Source organism: Apium graveolens, chromosome 10, assembly GCF_009905375.1.
Source record: "Apium graveolens cultivar Ventura chromosome 10, ASM990537v1, whole genome shotgun sequence".
NCBI lineage: Eukaryota > Viridiplantae > Streptophyta > Magnoliopsida > Apiales > Apiaceae > Apium > Apium graveolens.
Window position 1 is genome coordinate 101,784,881 of NC_133656.1, and position 13,521 is coordinate 101,798,401.

The window sequence follows — 13,521 nt, forward strand, 5'->3', positions numbered from 1 at the left end:
TAAATTTATCTTTATAAAATAGAAATCTAGAACTGAAACCAAAATACGGTGGAGGCGTATTAAGATGAAATCAAGTACCTGATTAAAAAATAATTAAGAGTTCTACGGAAATAGAAATTGTAATCATAATACAATTTGAACAAATTTATTATTTTCCAGGGATGAAATCAAAATACAGTGTTTATAATACTTATATCATTATCTTAAAATGGAATTCCACCAACAAATTAAAAAAAATTAAATTGAATTATTCCAATTAAACACATGATCTATTTACTTGGTCTTGGTGTATATTTTTCGAAAATTATTTGGTTGAGCCAATTTATAAACCTATTTATTTTAAAATATAATTAAAAATAGGATTCAAACCTATAAAAATAATAAATAAGCATGGTTTCTAAAATTCAAAAAACGGGTAAAAATAATACATATATAATTATAAGTCACATAAAAATAAATAAAAATAATACACTTGTAGTTAAAAATGAATCATAAAAGGTGAAACTGAGAGGTGGCGGAATAACAAAATAAGTGAAATCAAAATAACACTTAAAAAGAGAATTCCTTTATTAATGAGTGAAACAAAATACGGGTAACTGTAGTAAGATGAAATCAAGTGCCTTGTGAAGAAATAATTTAGAGTTATACGGACATATAATTGTAATCATAATTTGGTTTGGCCAGATTTATTATTTTTTAAGGGAAATCAAAATACATTGTCTACAATATTCATATCATTTTATTAAAATGGAATTTCACCAACAAATTAAAAACTTTTAAATTAAAATATTTCAATTTAAACACATGACCTATTTACTTGGTCGTGGTTTATATTTTTCGGAAACTATTTAGTTTAGCCAATTTATCAACCTATTTATTTTAAAACATAATTAAAAATAGGATTCAAACCTATTAAAATAATAAAAAAGCATGGCTTCTAAGATTCAAAAAACGGATAAAAATAATACATATAGAATTATAAGTCATATATGATAAAAAGGATAAAAATAATAAAATTAGAGTTATAATATGAATCATAAAATGTGAAACCAAAAGGTGGTCGAACCAAAAAATAAGTGAAACCAAAATATCACTTAAAAAAAGATTTCATTTATTAATAAAGGTTATTAATTTAGTTTACAAATTCTTTTTACTGTATTTTCTCTTTGTCATTGTACATTTATTTTCATAATTTTTATCAAATTAGCAAAAGAAAATTGATCCAATATATATCAGAAGTACAAAGCTAACATCATTCAGATCTTAAGAATATCTAAATTCGATTCAAGAGCATTCCAACTACATTTGACTCGATATTTGATGATGGATCAGATTTCATTGGTCTTTGTTCATGATCCTGTATCATATATACCCCATTCCTTACATACCCATCGATCATAGCCTTTCACGAAACCACATTCCTCTCCGGCATCTTAATGGTTGTTTGGTTTGAGAACGGTACGGGGTTGCAATTAAGAATCGGGTTAAAATGATATTAGATTGAGGTATCATTTATGATATTATGTGTTTGGTTGAGTGCTGGAATTTGTATTTTAGATTTAAAATATTTTTTAAGTGATTAATTTTAATTAATTTAAATATTGTTTTATTATCATTTTAATAAATTTTAGTTCATTAAATTATTTTTGTATTAAACATTTATATTTGATTGATTAAATAAAATTGAAATACTATAAATAAAATTGATTCCCCATGCCCCTTCCTCATACCCACCTCTCCCTTTAGATATCAAAAACTCATACCTTGGAGGTATGAAATGGGTTTAGAGAAAAAAAATCTGAACCAAACATCAGATATGGGGTTGGAATGAACGAAACTCATAACTAATACCGAAATTCCTCCGACCAAACGACCCTAAACAAATTTTTTCACCTCGAAAGAACACTTGTTTCTCAAATGCCCATAAACCATAGCAATCCATTGTGATCAAGTGTTTAGTTTTATTTCATTCATCTGTTCTATATATAATATTGTATATATAAAATGAGAGAACAAGGGGATAATTAGTGAGATTAAAAAGCCTCATTGAAAAAACTAAATTACCCCTGTTTTTAATTTTTAGATAAAAGATGTGCTTTGTGGAATCAAATTTAAGATATTTTATTCACATATACAACTTCATACCACTACACCATAATGACACATGTGCTTTTTATCATACACATAATATGTAAGTGTGCTAAATGAATATTTTATTTAACTTTTAAAAATAGTTACTTGAATTTCGTAAAAAAAATAGCTACTTGAATATTTGTACAGTTAATTTTAAAAAATTAAATTCCGGATATAAAATTAAACGTAGTACATAAATGAATTGTTATCTTATTTATTAATCTTTTTTTAATTTGAAAATGTATCTCATATATTTTTAACATATTTATTATTATAAAAAAGCAATTAAAATATATATATAATTTTTAAAGAAAATATTGAAAATAGAAACGCTTATATATGAATAATTTATAATAGTATTACATATTTAGATGAGTTCCAATTATAATGAGTCAAAGCATTTTATTTTATTTCGAATTTGAAATCAGAACTTGACCCATTCTTCAAAAAATACTCGAAATTTGACTACATGACCCGGCCAAAAAAGATCATCACATTCAATGTTTAGTAATTTTAAATTACAAGTTCGGCGAGAATATCTTACCAATAATGTCAAATTTTTTAATATCTTATGTTAATATAAATTAATGTGTTCGAGGAGTTTATAAGATCAAGTCAATTGATTATTTATATTGAAATTACTAACTTCATTGATAGCCTATTATTATTTTTGGGACTTGTCTCGATTTTAAAAATATTTAAAATTTGATATGAGATCTCACGTGATTTTTTAAAACTACGATAATATATTAAATCGATTTATTTTTCATTTTTCACTTAAAAAAACTAGCTTTTTAAAAAGAATTCTTCTAGATAAATAATATTCATTGACCAAGATAATATTGTACAAATATTTTGAATTATTTTTATATTTTGAATTATTCAAATAAAAGTTATATCTATATTATATTATAACATTTGATTCAATGCATTTTATACTATTTAAAGAATATATATATATATATATATATATATATATATATATTTCAATAATCTGAACGAATAAACCAGTTCAACTGATATTTATAAAACTTTATCAAATTGAAAAATATTTAATTTTAGGAGAATAGTATACAATTTTATCAAATTATTATATGAAGAAATATTATAGTAGTAATTAAAGGAACTTAAAAACGGTTTAAATAACGGCATAATTATAATTTTTTTTCAAATCCTTAAAAAAATCATGAATATCAATAATAAGTCTTTATAATATATAATTTATTTTTATGTTACAACCATGATTGATACTCAGTTGCGTAAAAATTAGATATGGATTATTTGTTAGTGATAATATAAATACCATATTTAATTATTGCAATTTATTTATTACATAATTTTAATTTTTGAATAATTATAAATGCATGTTATTTAAGTAATCATTTGTTTCACTAGATGTTAATAGTGATTATACATGTACATAAATCATATATTTAGCATATAAATAATTGAAACCATCGTAATTTACTAATAAATGTAACATACGACAATTTACATGCTGACACACACACATATGACTTAATGTCACTTTGGTAACCGTAGTGTAAATAAATCACTAATATTTTTCCATGCATACATACGTTGAATTTTAAAAACTAACATTTTTCATTAAATTTAACTTTTATATTAACAATAATGTAAAATTTACATTATTGTAAAATTTACATTATTGTATATTATGATTGCAAGTCATACTGACTTCAATTATGCATTTTTTATCTTTTTAAATTGAGTAAGTTAATTGTAAGTTAATAGTGAATTCAGTTTTAATATAGACCAGTACATATAGTTTATTTAAATAAAATTCAAAATTTTTGGTTAACTCTGTATTCAACATAAATGTTATTTTTTAACTTTATATTTGTAAAATAATAACGACATTCTACAAATTAAGTATAATCGTTTCGTTTTAAACGTACACTAACTACCCTATTTATATTCATTCATGAAATACAAATGATACAACATAAACAAGAATATATATATATATATATACATATATATATATATATATTTGCTTAATGAGTTACATTTGAAACGTTGTGTAATTTGGTATTGTCTTTTATGAAAATATAAATGTTATGCCCGTTTTCGGTGATGGGCCCTAAACAGGTCCCCATGGGAACATTGAATAGCTGGGCTCTCATGTGTGGGTTAGAATCGTGGATTAATGTGACTTGGGCCAGCACATGCGAGTTGGACTCGTGACATGTGAGCCGGTACGATCTCACATGAGAATTGGGCTCACACTTGTAATCTGGGCTCTCATACGCGAGCTGGGCTCAGGTGCCCGCACGCGGGCTGGGCTCAGGTGCCCACACGCGCGCTGGGCTCAGGTGCCCATACGCGAGCTGGGCTCAGGTGCCCACACATGAGCGGGGCTCAGGTGCCTACACGCGGGCTGGGCTCAGGTGCCCACACGCGGGCTGGGCCCATGAGCCCCCATCTTATGAAAACGTAGGAAACATTGTATTTATTAATTGAAAAGGAAGGCGGTACGAGCCGAGGTAACCAGGCCGACCCGCATTAAAGGACTTTGTGTGCAACATGGAAAGTGACTCATAGATGACTGAGTTGCTCGTAGATTTCAGGGCCGACACAGGTTGTTCCTACAATTACGGGAAGAAATGCGGAGATGCCGCGAGATTATAGAAAGCGTGTGGAGCCGGTCGAGATTTACGTGACTAATTGGCTGAAGGCCTGACTTTTATCATGGGCTTGGGCTGCACGGGTTGAAGAACCCTAACCCTAGCCTACGTGACTTGTTCCCCAAGAACTACGTGAGGCTTGATCCCTATAAATAGGGTACGTAGGCACTTGTATGATATATGAGTCGACACTTGATAGAGAATAACAAAAACCCTATTCTTTCTTAAGGAGTCAACATACAAGTTCAACCACCACCACAAAACAACCTTCATCTGCCTTCAAACACCGTCCTCGATCTTTTTTCCGACCATCAACCTCCATAACACCGTTATACGAAATTCTCCCTATAACATTTGGCGTTAGAAGGAGGGGTCTTCATCTTAGGGAGAAGAGATGACCAAAGAAGGCAAACAAGCGGTGACACCAGGAAGCGGGGGAAAGAAGAAGGACCAGAACGAGGTCGAGCACACACCCCCAGAGAGTCAGGCGCCACCTCCACCAATCGCAACTGTGGACGGGCAGGCGGTCATGACATATCTTGAAGGGCTGGCCGATCAGATGAACGAGATCAAAGCCCGGATGTCAAGAGGAGAGAAAAGCTCGGTTCGGAACGCCAAGCGCAAGGCTCGCCGCTTCAAGGTCTCTCAACGTAGCTGGAAGGGAAAGGGTCCCCAAAAGAGGTTGATTCACGAGTTTGATGACGCGGCAACCGAGACCAAGCAGAAGAAAGAGGCATCACTAAAATAGGAAGAGATACCTCAAGATCGGGTTGAGCGGGGTAGCCAGATCTCTAAGAGACCGGGGCAGAAGCCAGCTTCGTCCGAGGCAAGGTCGACTAGTGTGCTAGACCGCGTGGGCAAGAAGCTAAGTGAGCATGACCTCAGGCTCAAATTGGAGAATAGCAAGAAAGAGAGAGAAGAGAAGGAGCCCAAAGATCAGAAAACCCAAAAAAGAGGGCGTGCAGCGACTCCTCCAGAAAGACGACAACACACCCCACCCAGGAGGGAGGGATGGCGTAGGCGCAGAGACAATCATGAAGAGGAGTCGCATGTACAAGATGGAGGTCTATCAGGTGCCAGAGCCAACCCGCTGCAGACTTTTTGCAGCATCACTCCGAGGGAGTGCCCAACAATGGTTCTTCAAGTTGGGACCGACTAGCATAAGGACGTGGCGGCAGTTGGAAGACCTGTTCATCCAATAATTTCAATCCACCCTCCACTATTCACCTCCCGTGGCCACGCTAGCCAACATCAAACAAAGGGAGGGGGAGCCTCTGGCGGAATACTTTCGTCGGTTCAATAATAAAGTTCCTAAGGTGAGAGGTGCTAGTGAAGAGACCATCAAGAACTTTCTGATAGCGGGGTTGAAAGAATGGTCGAAATTTTGGAAAAGCCTTCAAGCTAGCGAGCCAAGGACCTTGGCGAAATTCTGTGAGCAAGCTGAACACTTTAAGAGGGTAGAGAAGTCAATGAGGGAGCTGAAAATCAGCGAGAACTATCGAGACAAGAGAGACCGGTCCTCGAGCCCTGATGAGAGGAGGAAGACGTATCAGCGTAGTTCAAGCCCCAAGAAGTCTGCCCGGGTCAAAGAGACAAAAAAAGATTCGAGGAGGCCCTATACAAGCAAATGGCAGACACATACCCCTCTGGTAGCCTCCACCGACCATATATATGCTACCTATGCTGGGAAAGGGGTGTTCAGGAAAGAAGCCCCTCTCACAGACTATAACAAGAGGGATACTTCGAAGTATTGTGCATACCATGAGGCCACGGGGCATGATACAGCTGATTGCAGACAATTGAAGGATGAGATCGAGACGCTGATAAGACAAGGGAAGATTATAGAGTGTGTTATCAAGGAGGTTCAAAAACACATGACTGATTATCATACGTCTCTCCTCCACCCTCATAAGACAAAGAGAGGGTACCCCGGGCCGACAACATTCATATTATTCTAGGCGGGTCTCACATTGGTGGAGATAGCCGGAAGGCGATGAACAGATATGCCCGGGAAGCAAAGGACAAGCCCCTCACCAACATCATCCATCTGAGCCAAAGGCCCCCAGAGTTCTTTGAAAAAGAGGCTGATGATATTGTGTTTAGGAAGAACGATGCAAAATGGGTGCACTACCCCCATACTGATGCCCTGGTCATAAAAATGAAGATTGGGACAGTGAATGTACATCGAGCATTGGAGGATACCGGGAGCTCGGTAGACGTTCTAACCTATGATGCCTACAGGAAACTAGGACTGCTAGATAGAGAACTGAACTCGACAGGTGGGCACTTGTATGGGTTCACGGCAAACTCAATCGAAGTAAAATGGGCGATTCGGCTCCCGGTGACCTTAGGTGAAGAGCCTTATGTGGCCACCCAGATCGCTATGTTTACAGTTGTAGATCAGCCTTGTGCCTACAATGTTATAGTGGGTAGGCCCCTTATGAAGGCAATGAGGATGGTGACCTCGATCCATCACACGATAGTAAAATTCCCAACCCCCGCGGGGGTAGGCTTCTTGAGGAGCTGTCAATACGAATCGAGGGTCTGCTACAACCAGGCGTTCAGGGCAGCCGAGTCAGAAAATACATCGAAAGAGACGGTCAAACCGGGTGAAGGCGATGTCCTCATGAAAGAGGCAAAGGGCGGGAAGAGAGTACGTCCTGAGGGACACGAGACTTGTAATATGATTTCAATCGAGGAATTTCCCAAGAACTATTTCGAGTACATGGGGATTCAGGTGGAACCGCGCCCAGGGGCCCTGCTGATGGAGGCCTCTCAGCCCATCATGTTGGTACAAGAGGGGATTGTGGAAGAGGCAAGTTATGAAGAAGAGAGCCCAGAACAAATCGCTGCAAGACTCAGGAAAGTAAAGTGGGCACGCGAAGAAACAACAACAACTATGGATCTGCCCAACGGAATCACTCGCACGGTCACCATGACCTCTGAACACTTGGCAAATCCGGTTCAAGCTCACCAGCCTGGGCTCGAGGACACGGAAGATTTGACAATCATGGAAGTGGGAGAAACCAGTGAGGCTTGAACAGACTTAGACCTAAGAATGCCCCCAATGGTTGAGAGGGCTGGCGTCACAGAGGACACAATTCCAATCTTGGTAGACACGAATGGTCCCTCCAAGGTACTCAGAATATGCTCTAACTTAAGCCCTAACTTGAGGGAAGACCTGGCTCAACTCTTGAGCGGAAATTTGGATGTCTTTGCATGGTCACACTCTGATATGATAGGGATTGACCCAAATGTCATGTGCCACCGGCTCAACTTGGACCCGAAAAAGAAGGGGGTCAGACAGAAGAGGCGGCCGATTAGTGGAGAAAGGGCAGATGCCCTCAAAGAAGAGGTGGATAGACTGATGGAGGCAGGGATTGTAAGGGAAGCCTTCTACCCCATATGGCTGGCCAACCAGTGCTTGTCAAGAAACCAAATGGGAAATGGAGGACATGTGTGGACTTCACCGACCTAAACAAAGTTTACCCGAAGGATAGTTTTCCTCTACCCTGAATCGGCCAGCTGGTTAATTCCACAGCTGGGCACGCACTACTTAGCTTTATGGATGCTTATTCGGGATATAACCAAATCCCAATGTATGGGCCAGATCAGGAGCACACCTCCTTTATTACTTATCGGGGCCTCTATTGTTATATCGAGATGCCCTCCGGGCTCCTTAACGCTGGGGTAACCTATCAAAGGTTGGTGAACAAGATGTTCAAATATCAGTTGGGGAAAACCATGGAGGCTTACGTAGATGATATGCTTGTGAAGTCAAAGAAAGCAAAGGATCATGTCCGCCGCCTATCAGAAATATTCCAGATCCTAAGGGAGTACAGAATGAAGCTCAACCCCCAGAAATGTGTGTTTGAGGTCGAATCAGGGAAGTTTTTGGGATTTATTTTCAACCATAGAGGCATTGAGGCCAACCCCGCCAAGATACGAGCCCTACTCGAGATGAGATCCCCTCGACGGGTGAAGGATGTTCAAAGCCTAGGGCGAGTGGCTGCCTTAAATCGCTTCGTCTCAAAGTCCTCCGATAAATGCCAGGAGTTCTTTAAAGCAATTAAAGGAGTGGGGAGGAATTTTGAGTGGACAGAAAAGTGTTAGAAAGCCTTTCAACACATAAAGAAGCATCTTAGTAGTCCTCCAATGTTGTCCAACCCAAAGGCAGGTGAGACTTTGGTCCTATACCTGGCTGTCTCTGACTTTGCAGTAAGTGCGGTACTGGTCCGAGAGGAGGATGGTATCCAGCTCCCAGTATACTATGTGAGTAAAAGGCTAGCCGACGCAGAGACTCGGTACACAAGCCTCAAGAAATTAGCATATGCTCTGATTCTGGCCTCCCAAAAGCTCAGGCCCTATTTTTAGGCGCACAGGATAGAAGTACGAACCTCCTATCCCCTCAGACAAGTAATGCACAAACCGAAGTCTTCTGGTCGAATGCTGAAGTGGACGGTTGAGCTTGGCCAGTTCGAGGTGGATTATAAGCCCATGACCGCAATCAAAGGCCAAGCCCTGGCCGATTTTGTGCTGGAATTTCCTCCACATCAAGAAGTGGAGCAGGGAGCCCTTGTTGTCATACCTAGTGCAGAAGCGGTCGGGCTGGAAAGCCAAAATAGTGCCCCTGGTGGAGCCTATTTGTGGATGGAGCCTCTAATAGGGATGGGGCAGGAGCTGGAATTGAGCTAATCAGACCAGAGGCGCACAAGATCAGACGCGCGACCCATCTGGCCTTCCATGCAACCAACAATGATACTGAGTATGAGGCCCTGATCAACGGTCTCAAGCCAGCTCTGGAAATAAAGGTGGAGAATTTGAATGTGTTTAGTGACTCCATGATCATGGTCTATCACATAAACGGGGGGGGGGGGTACCAAGCTAAGGGGCCAAGAACAGAGCTTTACCTGATGTGTGCACAGAGGATAATTGAGATATTCAACGAAGTGAGGCTGTAACTAATTCTGCGCGGGTAGAATGAAGGCGCAGACGAGCTGGATAAACTCGGCTCACGCCGTGAGGCCACTCTGTTAGGGGTCGTGCCCCTTGATATACAGAGGCAGCCTAGTGTGCCCAAGCATGAGGTGGGCAGCCTTAGTGATGGCCTCGGCCCCACATGGATGACACCTATCTTAGCTTACATAAAAGAAGGATCACTCCCGGACGAAAAGAATGAGGCGAGAAGAATAAAATATAAGGCAACCCGCTACGTGATATATGATGGGGTCTATACATAAGGGGGTTCAGTGTACACCTCCTCAAGTGCATAGATGAGAATGCATGCAATTATATCCTAAAGGAAGTACACGAAGGCATTTGTGGCAATCACTCGGGGGGTAGCTCTCTAGCTCAGAAAATCCTCCGTCAAGGTTACTATTGGCCAACGCTAAAAAAGATGCCTTTAAATTCTCCCGAGCATGTGATAAGTGCCAGCGATATGCCAAATATTATAACAGCCCCGTGGATCCTCTCACATCACTCATGAGCCCTTGGCCCTTCGCTATGTGGGGAATTGATCTGATTGGAGAACTCCCGAAGGCCAAGGGAGGTGTCAAGTATGCGGTTGTTGTGGTAGATTACTTCACTAAGTGGGCAGAGGCTGAGCCTCTAGCCACTATCACGGCAAAAAAGCTCAAGAAATTTGTGCACAGGACCATTGTGTGCCGCTATGGCATCCCTTACAAGTTAATATCTGATAACGGGAAACAGTTCGATAGAAAGGAAATGCGGGAATTTTGTGAGCAGCTGGGAATTCAGAAGAGTTTTAGTGTAGTTTGCCACCCCCAAAGCAATGGGTAGACATAGGTTGTTAATAAAATCATTAAGCACACCTTGAAGGCAAAACTGGAAGAGAAAAAAGGGACATGGCCAGTATAACGACTCGTACATTTCTGTAATAATTAAATAACTAAATAATTCAATAAATAAAATATGTATATGGGTTCCGTCAACGGGTTATCTCTTTGTTATTAATTATATGAATTACTGGTGTTTGTGGATCAATTTTGTAGTTAATTGCTGAGCTGTGTTGTTTGGTTTGTATTTTAAAAGTGATTATATTTAAGATTTATTTTTGTGAATACTTTGGTTATCTCTAAAAATCATTTTTATTACTTTATAATTTTATTTATTATTTTTAGGAGTTTATAAAAATTGAGAAACCAATATTTCATTAATTATTCAGCCCTGAATGATTTTCTGATTGTATTTTAATGTAAATTCGATATTAAAATAAAAAATATTTCAAAAATTATGAAATTTTTAGTTTATTTAAGTTTGGAATATTCTGAGAATTTTAAAATTATTTTGGGAATTTTTGGGATTAATTTCACCCGCGCGTTAATTCATTTAATTGAAAAGGCGGGTATAAATTGCGTTTCAGAAATTATTTTAAAATTACAAAATTTATGTTTTAATAAACTTCGGGATATTTTTAACATTTTAAGACTATTTTGGTAATTTTCAGAGCTTATTTTATGCGCAACCTAGTTCGTTTAAATGCAGAATGCTAATCAGAATTGAGGCTTGTAAGCAGAAATAATTATACGTGGTAAATTCTTGATACGTGTAGAAGTTTTACAAACTGCTATACACGTGTTGCTACTGGATTGTTACAGAAAAAAATATAAATAAAATAAAACAACAGAAACGACCCACCCCTGTTCTACCCCCCATTTCTTAATATCTCTTGTCATGTTCCTCCAGTTGCGGTGCTCTCTTCCTTTTCTCCTCGGTATCGCCATTGCCTCTATTATGTTCTTTTTATTTTGATTACAAACTAGTTTGTTTTGGGTGAGGTTTGCTGCGTGTTGTATGTATATTGTATGTGCATATGTCTTGTTTTGCTTTCTTCTTTTTCCACCGCCGCCCCTCTCCGTTTTCCGCCGAGGGCGGTGGCGCGTGGGGGTGCTCATCTGGGTATGGTCTCTGTATATGGCTGTGTAAATTAGATTTGTCCTTTTGGGGATTATTCGAATTGCTTGTTAATTTCTTGATAAAAATTCGAATGAATTATTCTTGATTTTCGAATTTTATTTTCGATTTTTCCAAAATTAATAATTGGTGGAATTCGCGACGAAAACCCGAAATTAATCGGGTACCTGCAAATTTTTTTGCCGTCGACAATGAGCCCCGGCGAGCCGACGGTGGACCGTTATGATTATTCTGAGTCTTATATCTATAAAATACTATTTAATATTTAATTCGTACAATTATTATTAAAATAATACTTAGTGCGTAAATTAATTTTCGGAATGAAAAATTTGTTATGTTACATCAAGGTCGGGTAAATAAATTGTATTCTACATGTGATTGTTGAATTGTGTATTTGATTGGTTGTGTTTGAGACGTCGAATTATTTCGACGGGTAGTCCGATAAACAAAAGAGACGCTGCCCGATTTCCCGAAAATCGAACTACGGAAATACGGAAGCGTATCCGGTGATTATCGGGACGTCGAGCGGATATATAATTTTTTATGTATTTTATACGAAACTTGATTGTACGACGTGATGAAATATTTTTCCAAAACCAACAACCCTAATATCATAAAATGACGAGTATAAATATTTTCTGGAAACGAACATCGAACCGACTTTCGAGGACGTGAACCCTAGTGGATACGTGTATTATTATATTAAGAATGTTACGAGTCGGGTTTTGTTAACGTACGGGTAGACTGTTAGTGAGGATAAGTCAAGCATATTCGGACATCTAATTTAGGGTATTTCGACTCTGTAGGTTATAGTCGGAAGACCCAAGAGTTGGCGTTAGTCTAAAGATAGCCTAGTGGGCAGTCGATGAGCTCAGTAAGGTTCCAATCGAAGAACCTGAGTGTTGAAGTCCAAATAGGGTGATCTAGTGGTTAGGCGATAAAACCTGAGTGTCCGTGTCGGCTCAAGGTCAATCGATAATATTTGTAAAGCTCTACAAGGCAAGTACCCCTGAACAAATCTTTTACGGTTCAGTATATATGAATAATTGTTTATCTAAATTAAGTACTGGAACAAAACGTTTTAAGTTACGTATCCCCTGTGATTCAAATTGATTTGTTAACTGTTGTTTTGGGGGAAAAGTAACTTCTCAAAGTACCTATCTCTAAACTTTGAATAAAATGAAAATGTTTTGGAATATGTGCTGTGATAGAATTATTTTGAAAAGAGATAGGTAAGTGGTTTGGAAAACTGGATAAAATTGATCAGATAATTGGATGAGCGTGCACAAGGGCCCGTAACAGCCCAGAAGATAGCATAAGAGACGAAGTGGTTGCGCACCCTATTTTAACCACTAGCCCAGCGTGATAGGGACCTAGCTAGTCTCTGAGTTCCGGAACAAGTTTCATAGGATGGCCAAGATAAAGTTATCCTATGGAGATAGCCTCATCAGCTGTCTCACCAGGGATCATCCAATACTTTCATATTTGAGCGTGATTTTGAGGTTCCCGTAACGAAACAAGTGATTTTGAGGTTCCCGTAGCGGAATAAGTGATTTTGAGGTTCCCGTAGCGGAACAAGTGATTTAATGGTCCCCGTAACGAGACAAATGGTTTTATGGTTCCTGTAATGGAACAGATGATTTGAAAATGAAAATAACATGCTAAAATTTGACTCTGGTATTTACATAGCACATAACTTATGTTATTATTTTACAGAGCATGCTAGTTATTGATATCCAGTTTATACATGTTTTACTTGTTTTCTATAAACGAGTTATGATTTGTGTTCCTATAAGTGTTCATC